The sequence below is a fragment of the Diabrotica virgifera genome, chromosome 7, assembly GCF_917563875.1.
Source record: "Diabrotica virgifera virgifera chromosome 7, PGI_DIABVI_V3a".
In the NCBI taxonomy this organism is placed as follows: domain Eukaryota; kingdom Metazoa; phylum Arthropoda; class Insecta; order Coleoptera; family Chrysomelidae; genus Diabrotica; species Diabrotica virgifera.
Window position 1 is genome coordinate 108,186,299 of NC_065449.1, and position 20,884 is coordinate 108,207,182.

The following is a 20,884-nucleotide window of genomic DNA, read 5'->3' on the forward strand; positions in this document are numbered from 1 at the left end:
TCAAATTTAGCCAAGTATACAAGATAACTGTAATTTCCTTTATGATGACTCGTTAAATCCTCATTGCATCAACGGAAAGCTAGTCCTTGAGAAGCAAGTCATTTAGTAGTGACAACAACTCTTCTTAGGACGTTTATCCAATAGTTAACTTCGCATTTTACTTGCTCTTTCAAGACAGCGTCTATAACTCCAATCAATGATTAATGTAACCATAGAGTTCAGATGAAATTTACTTTCTTCGTGAGATTTGAGCAAAATATTCAAATGTTTCCAGTGAGTCCATCCAAACTCAATTAAACTATTTTTTCAATTGAAAATAATTTGCATGGGTAACAATAAACAGCTTTAACACTTGCGCCGTATATTAGCCAATCTCTCTTTTTTTTGCCTCCATTGGATTTTCCTCTATAAAAGTTGCTTTTATTTAATCTTCTATAATAAGCTTTTTCTACATCTTCAAACATGTTTTTATAACGTTCCAAGAAATCACTTTTTGGTTTAAAAGTTCGCAGTTTTTATAAAGTCATCAGTCTTAAAATCAGACCATTTCGAAATCGTAGGTATTTCGTCGTTTTTTTTTCTATTCTGGAAAATAAGTAGATTATTTAGCGGACTTTACTTTTTTTTATTAGTAAAAGGAAGGGGTCCGTACGGGCCCCTCCGGGGCCCGGGCCCCTAGGCGCCCGCCCCAAGCGGCCAGTGCATAAACCGGCACTGCGTAGGGGGGATAATTACAAATTCGCGAGCGCCAGTAGTGACAAGTCTGTAAACGTTTACTGGAAATTTGACATAGGTAAATGTCAAAGTAATTAATGTAAAATTAAAATTAAAAACATTAATTATAAAAAATATTAGTTGGTCAAAGCTGTGGCATACATTTTTACCTTAAATAAACTTACATTTTAAATACTGAATTTAAGTTTTTTTAATGTTCCCTAATATGTAATTATAAATTAATCTAATAATCTTAGCGCCATCTACACGATAATTGTGAAAGTATCCGAAGTAAGAAATTAATATTTCATCAATAGAACGTCAAAATGATCAGCAAAATCTTAAAAAAATCGATTAAAATTTAATTACTTTTTTGCGTTGTATATATTAAGCGATAACAATTAACTAATAAATTTAAAAATTACCGTTGAAAGTTGCATTAGTAATCCGCTAGGAGCGACACCAGCGAAGCTCAGAGCGTATATGTGAGTAAGATGTATTAAGTTTTGTAATATATAAACTGTTGTTATATGGTAAACTATTGAAAACTGTCATCTTGTGTCATTTTAGAGTTACTTACTATTCAATTTTTAACTCAGAGATTGTGCAAATATTTAATAAATATTTACTTATTTTGTATATCATTTATTCTTATTACTCCTTTATGTTCACATTACTGATTTAATATATTTAATATTTGACAGCAGTGAAAGATACCTGGGAGATTGGTCGATCCCATCTCCTGCCGTAACTTAGTCTATATTATTTATCTCCTCTATTCTTCTATTTTGATTATATTATTACATTTATTCTATCTATTTTCTGAACATCTATTTTATCTTCATATTGCCATTCTTAGTCATCATCACTATCTACTTTGAGCTACCTTCTTTGACAGGCATGCAAATTGGCCGTATCCATCCTTGAGTGTCAAGTTGTCGTTCTCTTGCATAAATCGCTTGCCTAACTTCATTCAGTTTGCCTCTGTCTATTTTGTTACTTCAGCTTCTCCAACGAGAAGCTATTTTCTTTCTATTCTCATTTTTTGTTCCATTAGTTACATCTAGTTTTCTTTCTCTTTTCACTTTTGTTAATTTTGCTACATATTACTTATTAGCTATCAGAGAATCTATTTCTTTTCCATATTTCTGTTGGAGTTTATCATTCTCTTTACTTTCACTCCAACAGAAGTTCTCAGTTTTTATTACAATAGATGTAATCGAGAACACTGAGAATTCTGAACATAAGACAAATAACAGAAAAATTTAGGGAATTCAATATTTCACTAAACGTTTGTTTTATTAAGGATTATCGCAAAGCCTTCGACAGGGTCAAATGACAATACCTATGGTAGGTACTAAAAGAAGTAGGCGTATTACAATATTTAATTTGTCTTATAACGGACCAACACAAACAGACTACTGGAACTGTTAAAGTGTTGACACACTTTTAAACGAATTCCATCCACAACAAGGTGTCAGGCAAGGAAGTATATTGTCTCCACGATTATTTAGCATATATGGGGAGAAAAACATAAATTATACACATATTCATACATGAACATATTCTTCAAAAAAGCGCTTGGGGGATGGAAAGAATAAGAAATATAGCTATGCAATAAAAACCAACAATACAAATCTACAAATGAAAGACCGGAAAACCATCCTAAGAAATAATCAGATATATTCGACGTTACATAGCTTGCCTGCAACAGCGTCCTGGGTGCTACTTTCAAAATCAGAAATAGCTAATGAAATAAGAATCATAGAATGGAATACTTAATGAGTTGCAATAACATCAACAAGAGTTACGGGTGATTCTTGATATCGAAAAAGTTTACTTAAAAACCAAAATATACCTATACTGCGTTCCACGGTCAACTTTCAGTGCAGACTCATATGAAGAACAGTGTTGTCAAGAGATATTAATATTTATATTAAATAAATTTTAAAGTACTTTTATACCTCAGTTGGTCTATTAAATTTGTCAGTATGTATGAGAAATTTTGTAAGCTGTGAAAACAAAGGGAGTTTAGCTCGGTGGTAGCGCGTTCGACCGTAAATGAAGAGGTCCCTGGTTCGAATCCGTGTGTTATCTAACTTTTTTTTATTTTTAGTATTGTCTTAATAAAATTTTTTGGAAAGTAGTAAGTAAAAATTAGTTTTTTAAATACAAATAACCTGTTGAAAGTATATTTATTTCGTTGAAATCATATAATAGAAGTATAACTTCTTACGTGCGTACAAAGTACACGTGTTAAAAAGTACAATTTTAAGGCACTCATGTGAATTGCAGAATAAGCGAAGCGAATTTTCAGATGCGTGCCTCAAAATTGTACTTTTAACACTTATATCATAAATAACTATTAAATATAATATTAATCACAGGCTAATTATAATTAATATTCAAATGATATATCTTTAATATCGTATAAATATCTTTCATAGTACCTATCTATGAATTATTTAAAAAATAATAAAACCCACAAATTTTCAAATCAAGATGTTTTGGACTTCTGACATATTCTATTTAGACGGAGTTTACGTTCGTCTGCTTAAAACCGGCAACACTGAGCTGCAAGGTTTCATAAGTTTTTATTGGGTTATGCTGCCCACACTCCAAAGTGACTGCGGAACGCAGAAAAGCTCTAACATACTTTAGTAGAGTTATATGGTAGGAGAAAAGGTCAATGCAAACATTTTAATAATTGGGACTCTATACCAAATACTTCTAATGTCTAAAGGAAAGCAGCTTCCATTGGCTATTAACAAAAGTACGTGCGAATCAATATCCTCTTGCACTCTTGCCGACCACCCTATTGGTCTACATATAGAAATAAAATTTCTCACCAAATTTTCTTTGTAATTAAAAAAATTTCAGTTAATTTTCTAGAGATTTAAGGTGGCTTTGATATAAACTTTGATTATTCACTCACAGCTTTAACTCTAAGCGACACGATCGTTAAAAAGATGCAATTACAACATTAACTCATAAACTAAAGGATTGGGAAAGTTACAGACTAGGTTTTAAAGAGAAAATCAACCTGTTCAGAGCGCTGTAAAACTCAGCGCAGCTAAGTAAAGAAGCTCAACAATGTGCACAATATTTAGCAAAGAGCATGAAAAAATAGTCCTAAGCTGAAACCTAGGTAAAAAGAAATAATTATCCAAAGGAAATAAAAAACTAACAACCGAAAAAAGGGAATTAGGAGAATGTGTCAACAAACTAAAGCTACTAAAGATAAGACCAGATGAAAGATCCGTTTTTTCCAAATTTATTTCCTATAATATGATTTTTCTATAGCCTTCATTTGATATTTTGTTTTTTATTTTATGCCCTGTACGTTTAGGGTTAAATGTTTAGTTACTAAATTAGTCCAGGGTATTAAGGTTTTTTCCATGACACTTGAACAGCCAGGGTACTGAAGCGTTTTTTCGACAGGTAATACCTATAAGAGCAAATTGTAACTATTTCCTGCGTAGGATCTGGCGGCAATTTTTATTTATAAATAATTAAGTGTCAAAAAATGGCATTTTTCACTTTTTTTTTCAAATCAGTGGAAAACAGGGAAACTTATGGTTTTTTTAATACAAATATCTTAGAGATTCTGGAAAAAGCTTTAAAATGGCGTATTACAAAGTTTTGTATACTCACTTATTGTTAATATAATTGCAAAAAAAGGTCGGAATTGCAAAAAAAAAATTATTTTCGCAATAACTGTTGTAAAAATTAGTGTACAGCTTTGAAAAATTTTTCAAATACGGGTTCTTTGGTGCTTAATATGTGATAAACATTTCAAAGCGATTCATTCAATTGTTTAAATTTTATTCAAATTGATTATCCCAGAGAGCATTTTTTTCCAATAATAGGTCTGGATCCCGCGTATGAAAGAAAAGTTGATTAATAGCAAGCTGAAAATTTGTTAATAGCTTAAGGGTGTCTAGTCGGATACACTTTGATACATGGGACAACTGTAACAGGGGCAGTGTTAATTGTGGAACAAGTTAAAAATTTGGAACGGTCAGATCACGAAAACGGCACACTTATTTTGTCCGACAGAACAGACTTAAACTCTCCGAACAGAGATTAAACTTAAAATCCTTTATAAAAGGTATATTTGTTAAAATCCCTATACAGGGCTACATCAAAGACAGAACTAGTTTTCAATCGGTTGACCGATCATCATCAGTGCAATCCTAAAATGTGTACAACCAGATAAAATGATGCAAAGTATTTGAAATGTTGACTAAGGTTAAAAAAATTTTATAGGTTATACTCACTTAGAATCTACATGCAAGCCACCAAAGTAAAAATAACAGGGTAAAAACCCTTTACAATTGATCCGTCATCGGAACATATGACTAAGATGTGAATTATAACATGGATGATTAAGATATCCAATGTTTTTCGCCCGAGGTACCAATGAGCTCTATCTGACAAGTTCACATCATGACTGTATAGGGCTTTTCATTCACAGTCATTTGTTTCGAGCTTCTGTCATGTGTCACATAATATTAATATATCTACGTCATACGTTATTGGTATATATCAATGATACAAACCAAAGACGTATGGCGTAGATATATCAATATTATGTGACACATGACAGAAGCTCGAAACAAATGACAGTCGATGAAAAACCCTATGGAAGCAAGTGATTTTGATAACGGAAATTCTGAATGGTGACATGACAAGAATGACAGTTCCACAGGAAGTTATAATTTCCCTGTTGTTTTGTGGTATTTATTGTAAAATTTGTTAAATTAATAACAATAAAAACAGTCGTTCCCACTGTGGTAGATAGTCTGTAAAAATGGAAATAGACTTGATGTAAATGTTAAAATATTGTAATGGAGGAAGTAGGCAAACCACATTACACATAATACAGACAACTTAATAAACGTTATCAAACCCTTTATATGTGATATCTAGGGCTTAGAAAAGCAGTTGTGTGTTTATTTAAAAGTTATCAATTATATTAGAATAATTGGAAGTTGTTATAGTATGTGGAAGTACCATAAAAATCACTGTGTGGGTGACAAAGGTGTAGAACTGTTTTCTGATCTGGGACAGTTCTACACCTTTGTCACCCACACAGTGATTTTTATGGTACTTCCACGTACTATAACAACTTCCAATTATTCTAATATAATTGATAACTTTTAAATAAACACACAACTGCTTTTCTAAGCCCTAGATATCACATATAAAGGGTTTGATAACGTTTATTAAGTTGTCTGTATTATGTGTAATGTGGTTTGCCTACTTCCTCCATTACAATATTTTAACATTTACATCAAGTCTATTTCCATTTTTACAGACTATCTACCACAGTGGGAACGACTGTTTTTATTGTTATTAATTTAACAAATTTTACAATAAATACCACAAAACAACAGGGAAATTATAACTTCCTGTGGAACTGTCATTCTTGTCATGTCACCATTCAGAATTTCCGTTATCTAAATCACTTGCTTTCATACAGTCATGATGTGAACTTGTCAGATAGAGCTCATTGGTACCTCGGGCGAAAAACATTGGATATCTTAATCATCCATGTTATAATTCACATCTTAGTCATATGTTCCGATGACGGATCAATTGTAAAGGGTTTTTACCCTGTTATTTTTACTTTGGTGGCTTGCATGTAGATTCTAAGTGAGTATAACCTATAAAAATTTTTTAACCTTAGTCAACATTTCAAATACTTTGCATCATTTTATCTGGTTGTACACATTTTAGGATTGCACTGATGATGATCGGTCAACCGATTGAAAACTAGTTCTGTCTTTGATGTAGCCCTGTATAGGGATTTTAACAAATATACATTTTATAAAGGATTTTATGTTTTTGTAATGGTATACAGCCAACTACAGGAAATTTTCCTCGTGGATTAGAGATTAAACTCTCATGCAAAAATCAGACTTCTATTTATCACCTGTCAAAATTCCGGTCATTTGACATATTCCACATGTTCCACTCATTAAAACGCCTATTTGGTGATAAATAGCAGTCTGATTTTTGCATGAGAGTTCAATCTATGTTCGGAGAGTTTAAGTCTGTTCTGTCGGACAAAATACATGTGCCGTTTTCGTGGTCTGACCGTTCCAAATTTTTAACCTGTTCCACATTTAAAACTTCCCCTGTTCCAGTGTTCCCATATATCAAAGTTTGCCCGACTAGACACCCTTAAGTTATTAACAAATTTTCACCTTGCTATTAATCAACTTTTTTTTCATACGCGGGATCCAGACCTATATGACAGTGTCATCGGCATAAGGATTTCACCATTTACGATCAATCTCATCCTTACACTTATACAGTGCTAGTCAAAAGTCCGTACCCCCCCTCTTATCTTTTGAACGGTTATACCTAAAAAAGTGAGATTTGGAGGGAGGAAATAAACGGACATAAGCTTCTTAACTAGTCATGACAGGTGACGTAATAATGACAGATGACGTTACAGAGCCACTGTGACCGATAATTTTAAATGGGACCTTATGGCAAGTGATACCTCGTTTGAAAGGTATTTAAAATACCTATTCAGCCATACTAATTTTTTTGGGTGTAGGTGGATTTTTATTTTGGTGAATAAATTAAATAAATATAATATTGTAGTTTCTCATTTAATTAACAAAAATTCAAATGTCCACCTATGGTTTCTTTGTCAAAAAATTTGACGTTTTTCAAATTTCTAGTAGTTTTTACGTCAACTTCAACCCTTTTGACAAGTAATCATAGGCGGAATTTTGAATTTTTATTAATTAAATGCAAAACTACAATTTTATATTTATTTCATTTTTTCATCAAAATTAGCTTAAACTCAAACAAAATTAGTATAAATGAATAGGTATTTTCAATTCCTTTCAAACGAGGTATCACTTGCCATAAGGTCCCATTTAAAATTATCTGTCACAGTGGCGCTGTAAAGTCATCTGTCATAATTATGTCACCTGTCATGACTAGTTAAGAAGCTTACGTCCGTTTATTTCCTCCCTCCAAATTTCACTATTATAGGTATAACCGTTCAAAAGATACGAGGGGGGGGTACGGACTTTTGACTAGCACTGTATATGGGAATATACACTTGATATATGGGAATATATCAAAGTTTGTCCGACTAGACACCCTTAAGCTATTAACAAATTTTCAGATTGCTATTAATCAACTTTTTTTTCATACGCGGGATCCAGACCTATAACATAAGCCAGAAGAAAATGACGTTAGAACCATTCCACAATTATTGTCAAATAAAAGAGCATGAGCTATATTTTCAACTAAAAAAAGTGAATAAAAAATGCATCTATTAGCAATAAATAATTATGCAAAAGTATCGTAAATCTTTCCTTATAAACTGTTTATTTTGTTATATAAGAAATTATACATATTTATTACAATTCCTTTATCAATTATGATATAGATAACATTACTTGATAGTTGTGCACTTAAAACAGGGTAAAAAAGTTATTTTTTTTTTTGGAAAATTTTTTTCAAAAAGTTTGTAAAAAAAAATTGACGATATTTTGCATAATTAATTATTACTAATAAATGCATTTTTATTTACTTTTTTAAACCACGTTGAAAACGTAGCTCATGATCTTTCATTTGACACCTTTAGAATGGTTCTAAAGTCATTTTTTTCTGACTTATGTTATTGCAAAAAAAATGCTCTCTGTGATAAACAGTTTGAATAAAATTTAAACAAGGGAATGAATCGTTTTGAAATTTTTATCACATATTAAGCACCAAAGAACCCTTATTTGACAAAAATTTCAAAGCTGTACACTGGTTTTTACAACAGTTATTGAGAAAATATTTTTTTTTGCAATTCCGACCTTTTTTCGCAATTATATTAACAATAAATGATTATATCAAACTTTGTAATACGTCATTTTAAATCTTTTTCCATAGTATCGAAGATATTTGTACTAAAAAAATCATACGTTTCACCGTTTTCCGTTGATTTGAAAAAAAGGAGGAAAATGCCATTTTTTGACAGTTAATTGTTTATAAATAAGGATGGCCGCCAGCTAGGCAGGAAATAGTTATAATTTGTTCCTATAGATATTACCTGTCGAAAAAACGCTTCAGTACCCTGGCTGCTGAAGTGTCACGAACAGCGTATATTTTTGTCTTATTACCCTGGCCTAAATGGCAGAGAGTCTAGAAGACCTGCCAACCCTGTTGAACGCTGTAAACAAAGAATGTACTGTAAAGGGCTTAGCAATCAACGCAAAGAAAACAAAATGGATGATGGTTGGAAAAATTAATATCGAATACACAGGTTCTAGGTTCTCAGTTCCAGTGCTAAAATTAGTCAACAAACTCCTATAAAAAGTGGAACACTTTACACATCTGGGTAGCTGGATTGACTGCAGGGTCGAAAGTGATGAGGAAATTTATTTCGATGAGAATAGAACTTTTACGAAAAAACTTTATTAGTTGGCGTTCTGTATTGTGCAGTAGAAGTCTGTCATTGACCATACGTCTAAGAGCATTGAAGTGCTACGTGTGTTCCGTTTTGTTCTTTGGATGTGAAACCTGGATAAAAAAATTAAACATCTTAACAAAGCAGAAGCGTTAGAGTTGTGGTGTTACCGTCGCATGCTCAGAATCCGGTGGAGAGCAGACATATCTAAGGAACGTGTGCCGGTGTGCTAGATACTATGCACAAGAAGCGAAATTTGATCAACATCGTAAAAATAAGAACAGTTCAATACGTCCGTCATATAATGAGATGACCTAAATATAGCTTACTCCTGTTGATCATTCAGGACAAAATCGAAGAAAATCGCTGGGACGAAAGAAAACAACTGTTCTGGATGCGTAACGTTAGACAACGGTCAGTTCTAAGCTTGAGGAATTGTGTCATATAGCTACCAACCGCGAAACATTTCATCAGCTTGTTAATACGACGATAGCCAACGCCTGAAAACAAGCACGTCACACAAAGAAGTATCTTCAGAAAAATAAAACGAGGAATATAACAACTACAGATTTAAAATTTCCGGAAAAATTGGGTGCACGAAAAAAACCTGTTTTTTCCGGAAAAAAACATGAAAAAATGGATAAATACGGAAAAATTTACATTTGTTACAATATACTAAACAAATTCTGCATCCCGTATCAAAATCGATAAATTTAGTAGAATTCGATAGATCTATATTATAAGAAATGCCTTTTGTCTTTAAGTAGGTATATTATAAAAGACACAATATTAAAAATATTCACCAACAAGTTAACCAGACTAGTTCTCTTATCGAAAGCTTGCTAAAACTTGTATGTTAAAAAACGCTACGAATTTTGTTCTAAGCTGATAAACGTTGCACCCTCTTGATGCTCGCTTTAAAGAAGAATAATTGAATGAAGACCAACTAATGGAAGCCATAGACTTCATTTCTGAAATAGCTTGTTCACTTCTTTTCACCTCCGAATAACTAGTTATCGGGAACAGATTTACATGTAATCTGCCATCTGCCGGATAAACTTCCCGATAACTATTTGTTCGGAGGTGAAAAGACTGGGCCTAAACCTAGATATAGGGAAGGTGGTGGCAAATCTAGCCCAATTTAGAACAAAAACTGGATTTTTTAGTCGAAATTCATTATGGGATAGTGCAAATATATAGTACTGATCCCGTTATATGGTAGCACGGTTTATGTACATCGCAGCCATTTATGCCAATTGCCTCCCGAATTTTAAATGGACCTCCATATTCCGCCTCTTCAGAAAGAAACTGGTCTTTACACGGCCTCATATATACAAGCAAAATGAATATATTATCACAGTATAAAATTTATAAGTTGTTGCTATTGATTTAAATTTGGTTATAAACGAAAAACAGATATTGATTTACGATACCAGACCAGATCCACTTTTAAAAGAGACTGACAAAAATCATGTTGTGTGTGTTATCCGTTCAGGATGGTGAAGCGGAGATCGAGTCTGAATCAGATGCTTGGTGTGAAGATTCAGATTCAGACTCAGATAAAAATATACCACTGAGCAATTTGGTTAAATAATGTGCTTTCTACCTTTGAAGTTTCGGTTTTGACACTTACAATTAAAGTCTCTTAATTTGAGTACACTTAAGTCTCAATTAAAAAATATTTTCAAATTTTCCCATTTTTTCCAATTTTTCCAATGGTCTGGAAAAAACCTGGTTTTTCCCCAATTTTTCCCGTTTTTTTCCGATATGTTAATTCTCTAGTAACAACACATATCTTAATGAACACAAAATTTACTGAACAACCTTTACCTTCTTTTTTACTTATATTTAAGTTGCTTCTTATTATTATGGATATGTCATATCTCCTACCCCCTTTTAACTATTAACCATAATTTATTTCTTTTTTGGCTTACTCAAATATTCCATTATGTTATATTTTTTTTGTGTATGAACGATACTTCAAAGTTTTATAATTCAAATAACCCTAAAAGCCCTGCCACTGTTGCCTAACGACCCAACATGTTTTCGGAGTATCGATAAACAAACTGATCCAGGGGCAAAATTAAATGTGCGCCATGTTAAGAGTGGAACACAAAAACCATAAACAGCTAGAACGTTTCTATACAATGTAGATAAAATGCGAACATCTTATGTAAAGAACAAGAGGAAACCTCTTCAAAGAGTGCCTCATTAATATTGCGCCCCGGGCGCTGTTCGTTCACGTGGCCCCTTTGCAGATATGATGCTGATTTTTGTTTGTTGCCTACTATTAATGCACTTAACCTTGTTTTTAGTCTTTTTGGGAGGATGAAGAGCTACAGGCATATGCTTTACAGTACATTATTTCTTTGTACATTAATTGAAATTAACTTTAAGCTCTGTATGCAGTAAACATTTTTGTTTATTCAAAACACTGCAATGCAGTTTGGATTATTATCTATTTAAATTTTATTTTATAAAGAAGACAGTAGAAGTAAAAAATATACCCACATGAAATAAAGACGTTGCTCAAATTGTTTTAAAAAGTAACCCAATAAATGTGTATTATCATTTGATTTTAAATATTTAAATATATATACAGAATAATTTTCTGTGAAAATAAAGGAATAAAATTAGATGGGGAAGTACTCAATCATCTGCGATTTGCCGACAATATAGTACTTAACACTGAAGATCCTAGTGAAGCACAACAAATGCTACAAGAATTTAAAAACGCATGTTCAACAATAGGTCTAAAAATGAACCTAGTAATACCAAACTTGTGACAAATTTAGTACCCAGCGAACACCTAACCATCCAAAATCAAGTGGTCAAATTGACAGAAAAGTACATATTACAGTCGAACCCGCTTAATAGAAAAGCTGTTTTAGCAATATCCCAGTTTAAAGAACAGAAATTTGAGGTCCCGCAACGTTTCTACTAGCCACCAATGATCGGTTATTAGAATATCCCGGTTATAAGAATACTTTTGCTTGGCACGAAGGCTATTCCAATAAGCCGGTTTGACATATCTTGGGCATGAAATAAGAATAAGCAAGGATAGTCAGACATGTGAATTTCAACGATGAAAAACACTTGCTTGGGTGGGGTATGGTTCACTAAGAGACATCTTTAAGACTTTTTTACTTTTAAAAGAACAGGTATCACTGATGTCGTCGGACACATAGCTAAGCTGAAATGGAATTGGGTAGGTCACGTAATGAGACTAAAAACCTCAAGATGGACCAGAAAACTAATTGACGCTGGATGGACGACATTAAACGAATGTTCAAGAAATGGCAACAAGAAGCACAGAACCGTGGAGAGTGGCAAAAATGGGAGAGACCTATATCCAGCAGTGAACGGAAGAGGTTGCATGATGATGATGATTATGATGATGATTTAAATATATAAAAAATAAAAATTAAATCTTATGAATTGAAATAAAATTGCAGTTTTCTTTTCAAGTTATCTTGTGTTCTTTTTGTCCACTATTATGTGTCCTTTAATTTTAATTCATCCTGTTTTTGTTTATCTAATGTATTACTTTTAATAAACACCATTTAAATATTTAATTTTTTATATTTATCTTTATTTTACGAAAACAAGTGTTGTTTGATGTGTCGAGGAGAGAAACACTTGGAAATTTAATATTTCAATATGCAAATAACGAACACAAACAAAATATCGTATGTACTTTGTTATGCTAAAAATGTTGCCTATTGCGTCCATATTTATTGTCTCTATGTACCGGCTCCGAAATTCAATAAAAAACAACGGAAACCGACATAATAAAAACATCCACAAAAACGTCACATAACTGAGTGGTTCAACGATGACTATAGCGCTACATTCAACATACGCACACTAAATTAGGACGAAAATCTGCTAGAATTAGAAGAAGAAATTAATAGAATAAAGTAGGCAGTGATGACTGCAAGGCAAGCATTTATAAAAATGAAGACACTGATTACAAACAAAAACCTTCAGTTGCCTCTCGGATCAGTGGCGGCTCGTGGCCTTATAGACAGGGTCGGCAAGGTTTTTTTTGTCTCCTCATATAAGTATACCATCAAACTAAAAGGCTTAAATCATCATAGGAAATTTTGTTGTTTTTTGTTTTTTGTTTTTTTTTTATTTGATGTACTTGACATTCTCTCTTGTTTCAAGGTGTTTCGACAATACGTGTTGATTCTTTTGAGACAAGATAAATCCCTTTTATTTGAGGCAGAATTTGGTGGTAATAAGAAAATTGATGAACAGTTTGTTGTAATGAATTGCAGTACTTACTACATAGAATTATACATACATATTTTGTAACTTATCCCACTTTCTGAAAATATTTGGATCGGCATAATTTTTAAGCACCTAACTTGTAATAATAAATATCTTGGAAATTCTTTGCCAAAGGGAACTTTTAAATTTTGAATCGTAAAAGAGGTCAAAAATTTGCAAATCTTCAAAATTCGAAAAACGAGAATCTATTTGCATATAATAAGTAGGTATCCAAAATTTCAAGATATACCTACTCGTTTTTCGAGATATGTATCATGTCGGTGTTTTTTTGGGATGGTTCGGAAATATCAATCGAATCCAAAACGTCACTGCGTATATATTGGAAACTATCATTACGGAGATCTCTGAGATTTTGCACCAGCTTTCGTATTCTATTTTTGGAATTAATAATGGCAGTTGACTCATTTTGAACAACAATGATTATCTTGGGCCAACTCTGTCTTAAAAATATTTAAAAGAATATTAAAAGAGTAACCATTTAATAAAGTTCTCAAACCGATTGCTTCACGGATCGAGGTATCGCCGCTTTCAAAATCGTCGCCTTCGATAATAAAATCAAAAACTTTCAAAAGCTGTTCACGAAAATCTGCTACAGATACTAAAACTACTAGAGATAATCTGCTTAGATAAAACTAACCGAGATTTAAAATTTCATCGCGTCTGACAAACTGTTCGCTGTTTTTTCGAAACAAATTTGTTCTAAAGCAGTAATCCGTTTAGGTGAGCTAAACTGACAAGAAAAGACGATATTCTTTATTTTTTTACACGTATCATGCAAAACTAAATTCATTATATGCGCATCATAGTTCATAGTGAGTAAATAAAGCTTGTGATGCAATAGTTTTAACTTTTGCCTGGAGACCATTCAACTCACCACACATCACAGCAACGCCGTCATAAGATTGCCCCAGTTTGACCTACCAACTTATTTTTGATATCAAAAAATTTTAATCTGTTCTTAAAACAACAAAAATAAATTCTGCCTTATTGCTTTTACTCACGCCTCTAAAACCTAAAAACCTCTCATAAATATTACCACGTAACGCGTATCGAACAACAATAATTTTGATAATTGTGAATGACATGATAATTAGAAGTTTTATCTACTTCCAGCGAAAAGCAAATGGTTTTCTAAATCTCAGATTCAATAACGTTATTCAAAATGTAACTATTTGATTATATGTATTAGTTCATTCTGTATTACTAATACACTTCGAATCAGAAAGTAAATATTTCTAAAACAATTTTATTAATTCTCTATAATTACTTTGATTTTTAACAAATGCTTCGATCCATTATGTCCACTAAATGATAATTCCTGACAAATTAAAAAAATTACAATATCAAACGACGTAAAACGGCGTGATTATTTTTGACAATTTCTGCCGATGCGATGCTCCAAATGAAACACCGACGGGCAGATTTAAATGTGCCGTACCTGGCCGCGGAGAGAATGTTTGTATGTTCGCTTTTGCTTGCTCATCGACTTGTTATTTCGTTAAGTTTTACGTGTAAATCGACAAGCTACGGACGAGTTGGGTACGGCTAGCCGAAAAGTCAGATGAATGGCTCGGATCATTCATTTTTTGAGAAGTCTGTTATGCGCAGGGATCACTTAACGCTCGGATTGATCAAATGCTTTTAAAAACCATGAATAAAATTTAGTCTGTATTATCTGACAGATTTTTTTTACTTTACAGATACAAATATTAAAAAAATTTATATCTATAAATGTGTGGGTCGGCACTGCCGACCCTGCGACCCTGACCGGCCGCCACTGTCTCAGATTGAGGGCTCTAAGATGCTACATATTTTCTATATAGCTATACGGAATGGAAGCTTGGACATTGAAGAGACAACACATAGGAAGAAAAGAAGCGTTCGAAATGTGGTGTTACAGAAGGATATTGAAAATTCAGTGGGTTCAAAGGATTACCAATGTTGAAGTGCTACGACGTTTAAATAAGAAGTTAGAAATTATGAAAAGTATAAAAACTAGAAAACTGGAATATTTGCGTCACATTACCAGAGGAGAAAAATATGAGTTGCTGAGAATTATTATGCAAGGAAGGATCCAAGGAAGAAGAAGCATAGGAAGAAGACGCATCTACTGACTGAGGAACCCTAGAGAATGGTTTAACTGTAGTTCATTACAACTATTCAGAGCAGCAGCCAACAAAGTGACCATAGCTATTATGATATTAAACCTACTATAGGAGAGGGAACTTTAAAAAGAAGGACAGTGATAGGAATGGCAGTAGTACGACGAAAAGGGGAACAATGTATCGAGCTAAAAAGCGGCAATAACTATTCTACAAAGGCGACAAAAACCAAGCGGTAGGCGGCGTAGGCTTACTTATTACTTTTTAAGAAAAAATTGACATCCAAGATCACACAGCATAAGGCTATATCGAACGGAGTCATATAAATAGATATCCAAATAAATCAACGTTATATGTACATGTAAAATTATATCAAGCAAAAGAAGTAGAGACAGACCTCAAACAAGATGGACTGATGATATCAAGCGAATGGCTGGCCACGAATGGATGCAAAAAACAGCAAACAGAAATAAATGGACACACCTAAGGGAGGCTTACATCCGGCGATGTATGGAATAGCTGTTGATGATGATGATGATGATGATGACCGGGTCTGAAGTCATCTTTCATCTTGCTCCTTTGATTCATATGGATTGTATTCTTCTCATATACGCTCTTTTAACTCTCTTACATATAGTTGGCTTATCATTCTGGTTACGGTTATTCCTCTCTAGATATGATGCTGATTTTTGTTTGTTGCCTACTATTATTACACTTAACCTTGTTTTTAGTCTTTTTGGAAGGATCAAGAGCTACAGGGTACAGGTATAAGCTTTAAAGTACATTATGTCTTTATACATTAATTGAAATTAACTTTAAGCTCTGTATGCAGTCAACATTTTTTTATTCAAAATACGGATATGCAGTTTAGATAATTATCCATTTAAATTTTATTTTATAAAGAAGACAGTAGAAGCAAAAAATCAACCCACATGATATTAAAAATTGTCATGCGGGTTTTAAATGATTTTATGAAATGTCCCAATAAATGGCTTTTATCATATTTGATTGTAAATATTTATATACTTACACATAAATTAGTATATTAAAGTATAAGTGAATATTGAGGTCTTTAAAACATGGCTACGCGATTTGAGCAACATTTGAGCGCGATTTGAGCAACATTTCAGCAAGTGTTTTAAAGATCAGATATCCACGGATACTTAACGCTATTTTTTTATTGGTACACTTTGAAATCATGTATTATTACTACAAAAAATTTAAATAAGAGCTAATAATGTAAAATGGTTGAATTTGTAATATACATCAGTATGCATTTCGTTGTTATGGAAATGAGAAAAACAAAAACTAATTTGCAATATGTGACATAAAATTAATAGTCTGGGCAGATTATCGGAGAATAGGCCATTTTTGGGAAAAGTTATTTACCAGCAATTTTATTGCTGGAATCGAATCTTTTAAATCTATATATTAATAATATAGGTATGCAAAGTCCGCAGATAGTGTGCTACTTTTCTGTAAACAAAATGGCGCCCCCAAATCGAGTTTTTTTCAATTATTGCTCAGTAAGTCCAAAGATTTTAACTTGACACTAAAAACACCCAAATTAGTCCGTTCTTCGGTAAAATATTGCAAAACCTCTAAATTTTAAAGAACCGCTTGGATTGACATGAAATTTGGCATACACATAGCTAACAAGTCAAAGAAAAAAAGTGATATTGTGCCGATATGTGTTTTTTCCCTGGGGGTGGTTTTCACCCCCCCTTGAGGGTGAAAAAATATTCGTCCAAAGAAAGTCAGGAAATCGATAAACTGACTAATATTAAGTAACTTGTGTTCTATAGAGTTTTTTCACCAAGTCAATACTTTTCGAGTTATTTGGCAGTGAATATGTTCATTTTTTCAACAAAATAACCACGCTTTTAGACGGATTTTCGCAAATAACTCAAATAGTAAGTATTTTGTCGAAAAAACATTCTTAGCAAAAATATAGCCTGTAAAGAATTTTAAAAACTGGTGTATATATCACGTCTCTATACCTAGTAGAAGCAGAGTTATAGCTAATGAAAAATAGGTTCATATTCGTCAAATTCCAAATGGAATACTTTAACGTGAAATAATCAAAAATGAAGCACATTTCGGGGAAAACTCATTACAACTTATTTAAAGTGTTTAAAAAAAGCTTTATTTTTGTTTTACAAAAAAAATTCTAGCATCAAAATTAAACAAGTTACGCTCAAAATAAAGTTAGTCCCTTTTGGTTTTGGTAAAAAAATCGAGAAAATCACCCCCTAATTAGTATCTTAAATAAACGTAATCGTTACGACTTCACAAGTTTCTTGACTCGTGTATATCTTCTTTATATGATCTGTTCGGTTCATCGGTTCAAAGTCCTTATTATTGAAAGGGCTGTAGTTAAAAGGGGTTGAACGAGTCACTGATCACGAATGTATGCAAATTTAGAAACACCAAATCTCAATCAATTTTTGTCTAACAGAAAAACAAAAAAATACATGGTATTCAGAAAAGCAAATGTGACTTTTTTTGTTTTTCGAGATTTTTGGTATCTCTAACAATTTTTAAGTTATTTTGAAAAAAAAAGCATATTTTTCAAAATTTAAATTTTTAAAATTTTAATTTGAAACCAAATTTTTTCAAAAATAAGCACTTTAAATCGATGAAACTTACAGATAATATAAACACAACATAAGTAAAATAATTTGTGGAGCGGTAAAGATTAATTTCATTTAAGCTGCTAATTAGGGGGTGGTCTTCCCGATTTTTTTTTTTTTTGCAAAAACAAGAGGGACCAACTTTATTTTGAGCGTAACTTGCTTAAATTTAAAGCAAAGAACTTCTTGTAACAACAAAAATAAAGCTTTTTTTAAACACTTTAAAAAAGTTATAATGGGTTTTTCCCAAAAAGTGCTTAATTTTGTGGATATTTTACGTCGAAATATTCTATTTGAAATTTGGTGAATATGAATCTATTTTTCATTGGCTATAACTCTGATTCTACGAGATCCAGAGACCTAACACGTACAAGATTTTTTTTTTACTTTTTTATAGGCTATATTTTTGCTAAGAACGTTTTTTTCGACAGAATACTTACTTTGTGGGTTATTTGCGAAAAACCGTATAAAATGTGGTTATTTTGTTGAAAAATGAACATATTCACTCGCAAATAACTCGAAAAGTGTTAACTTGGCGAAAAAGCTCTATAGTATAGAACAAAAGTTACTTAAAATTATTCAGTTTACCCATTTCCGGACTAATTTGGGACATATATTTTTTCACCCACAAGAGGGGGTGAAAGTCACCTCCAGGGCAAAAGCACACATCGGCACAATATCACTTTTTTTCTTTGAAATGTAAGCTATACGTATGCCAAATTTCATGTCAATCCAAGCGGTTCTTTAAAATTTAGAGCAAAAACCGTGAAAGAATGGACTAAATAGAAATTTACCGCAATTAAATTAATTAAATTGTTCGAAATTTTCCTCGGAAAATGGGTGTTTTTCCAACAAAATCTTAAATTTTCAACTAAAATTTTAGTTAAGTAATTATTTATCAATAATTAACTAACTTAATAACATAAAAGCTCTTTTGGTATGGATTATATTTCCAGATGCCGATGGAAATTGAATGAACAGTTTAGCAACAATTAAATCGTTAATTAAAAAGTTACGGCCGCTATAATAACAATAATAATTATTATGATATATAAGAATAGCTATGATTTTTGTATAAAAAGGCACTATACCTATCGTCGGTCTAATGAGCAAATTGCCTAAGTCACAAATTAAAAATTTTACAGGAGAGACAAAAAACTTTTGTACAAAAGTAAAAAAGAGAAAATTGTCTAACTCCATGCAATACATAATTGACCAAATTTAATTAAACAAAATATTTAAACAAACTTTCTACTTATAAACTATATCCATATTAATAATAATAGTCAAAATATATTTATTTACTTACATTTTCTAACGTTTTCAATCAAAACAACTTCAGAAACACTGACATAGGCAATATTCGTCTGAATAGGAAAGAACGTTTGGACTTCAGTAAAATTCGTTTAGCAAAATTGGCGCGAAATAAAAAAATAATGGCGCTTGTGGGAATTGTCAGGCGGTAGCTTTTACCGTCTACTACTAGATGACATCAAAAAACAATTTTCGGAAAAAATGGACTTAGGCAATTTGCTCATTAGACCGACGCTATCTAATGTACTTTACAGAATTAAAATTGGACTATTTAAGCGGCCTCAGGAATATTTTAAATTTATAAACAATTTTTTGGCTTATAAACAAATAAAATATCTCGGCAACTGTTAAAGTAAACTAAATTTTAAAAACGGTCTTGAAAAGAAGGCGGCAGGACGCTTCTTTTAAAAGAAAAAACGTTTAAATAGGATGAGTGGTGCCTGAGATAAAACCAGTCAAAGTTAACCGGCATGTACGGCGAAGATATAAACAATAGGATGGTAATTTTCAAACCATCAGCTTTTTATTTTAGTCCTCTTTCTGCACACAAATTTTCGTATCTTTAAAGGACTCCTATTATATTATAATAATAAAAATTATCGGTATTACGAGTGAATAATACCAAAAAACCAAAATTCCAATCAAAAATTAGGTTGGAGAAAATGAAATCTCAAAGTTTTACGTTAAAAAAATGTTCAGTTTTCAGAATATTTATATGTATATAAACATCAATATTCTGACTCCTCGTGTATCTGTAATTGGTCAAAAACTTACTGCAGCTCATCGTCAAGCATGCTTGCGTTTTGCACAGGATCATCTGAACTGGACATTGGAACAATGGGGATCTGTTCTGTTCTCAGATGAGACCAGAATATTTCTCTATGGTAGCGACCGAAGAAGGAAAGTGTACCGAAGACAAGGAGACTGATTTGCAAAAGGCTACATTGAAGAGCGAAGTCCTTATAGAGCTGGTTCCTGCATAATCTGGGGTAGAATTTCGATGTGGGTACGAACCACCTTGTTTTCATTAGTAGGCTAACCATCTTCAAGAGCGAGGAGGTTTAACGGGTGCTAGATACATCGAGAAAATTAGCAATGCATATTGTACCTTACGTTGACTACATTGGAGACGAATTTATGGTAGGGGAGCCCAAGCAGGGATTTTTGCAGTTACTCGAGCGCGTCAGATTATTACATGGGGAGAAACCTTGTACCCTGAAAATGTACCTCTACCATATATTGGCTGTTAATACAGGGGAGTTTGTTAAGGGGGGGCCGAAAAAAAATATGTCCTTAGAAAAACTCAAAATCGCCAGATTAAAATAAGGTAAGTTAAGTACATGCAAAACGGTGTATATTTAAAAAATCTGAAGATTTCGAGGAAATATGGAAAATGG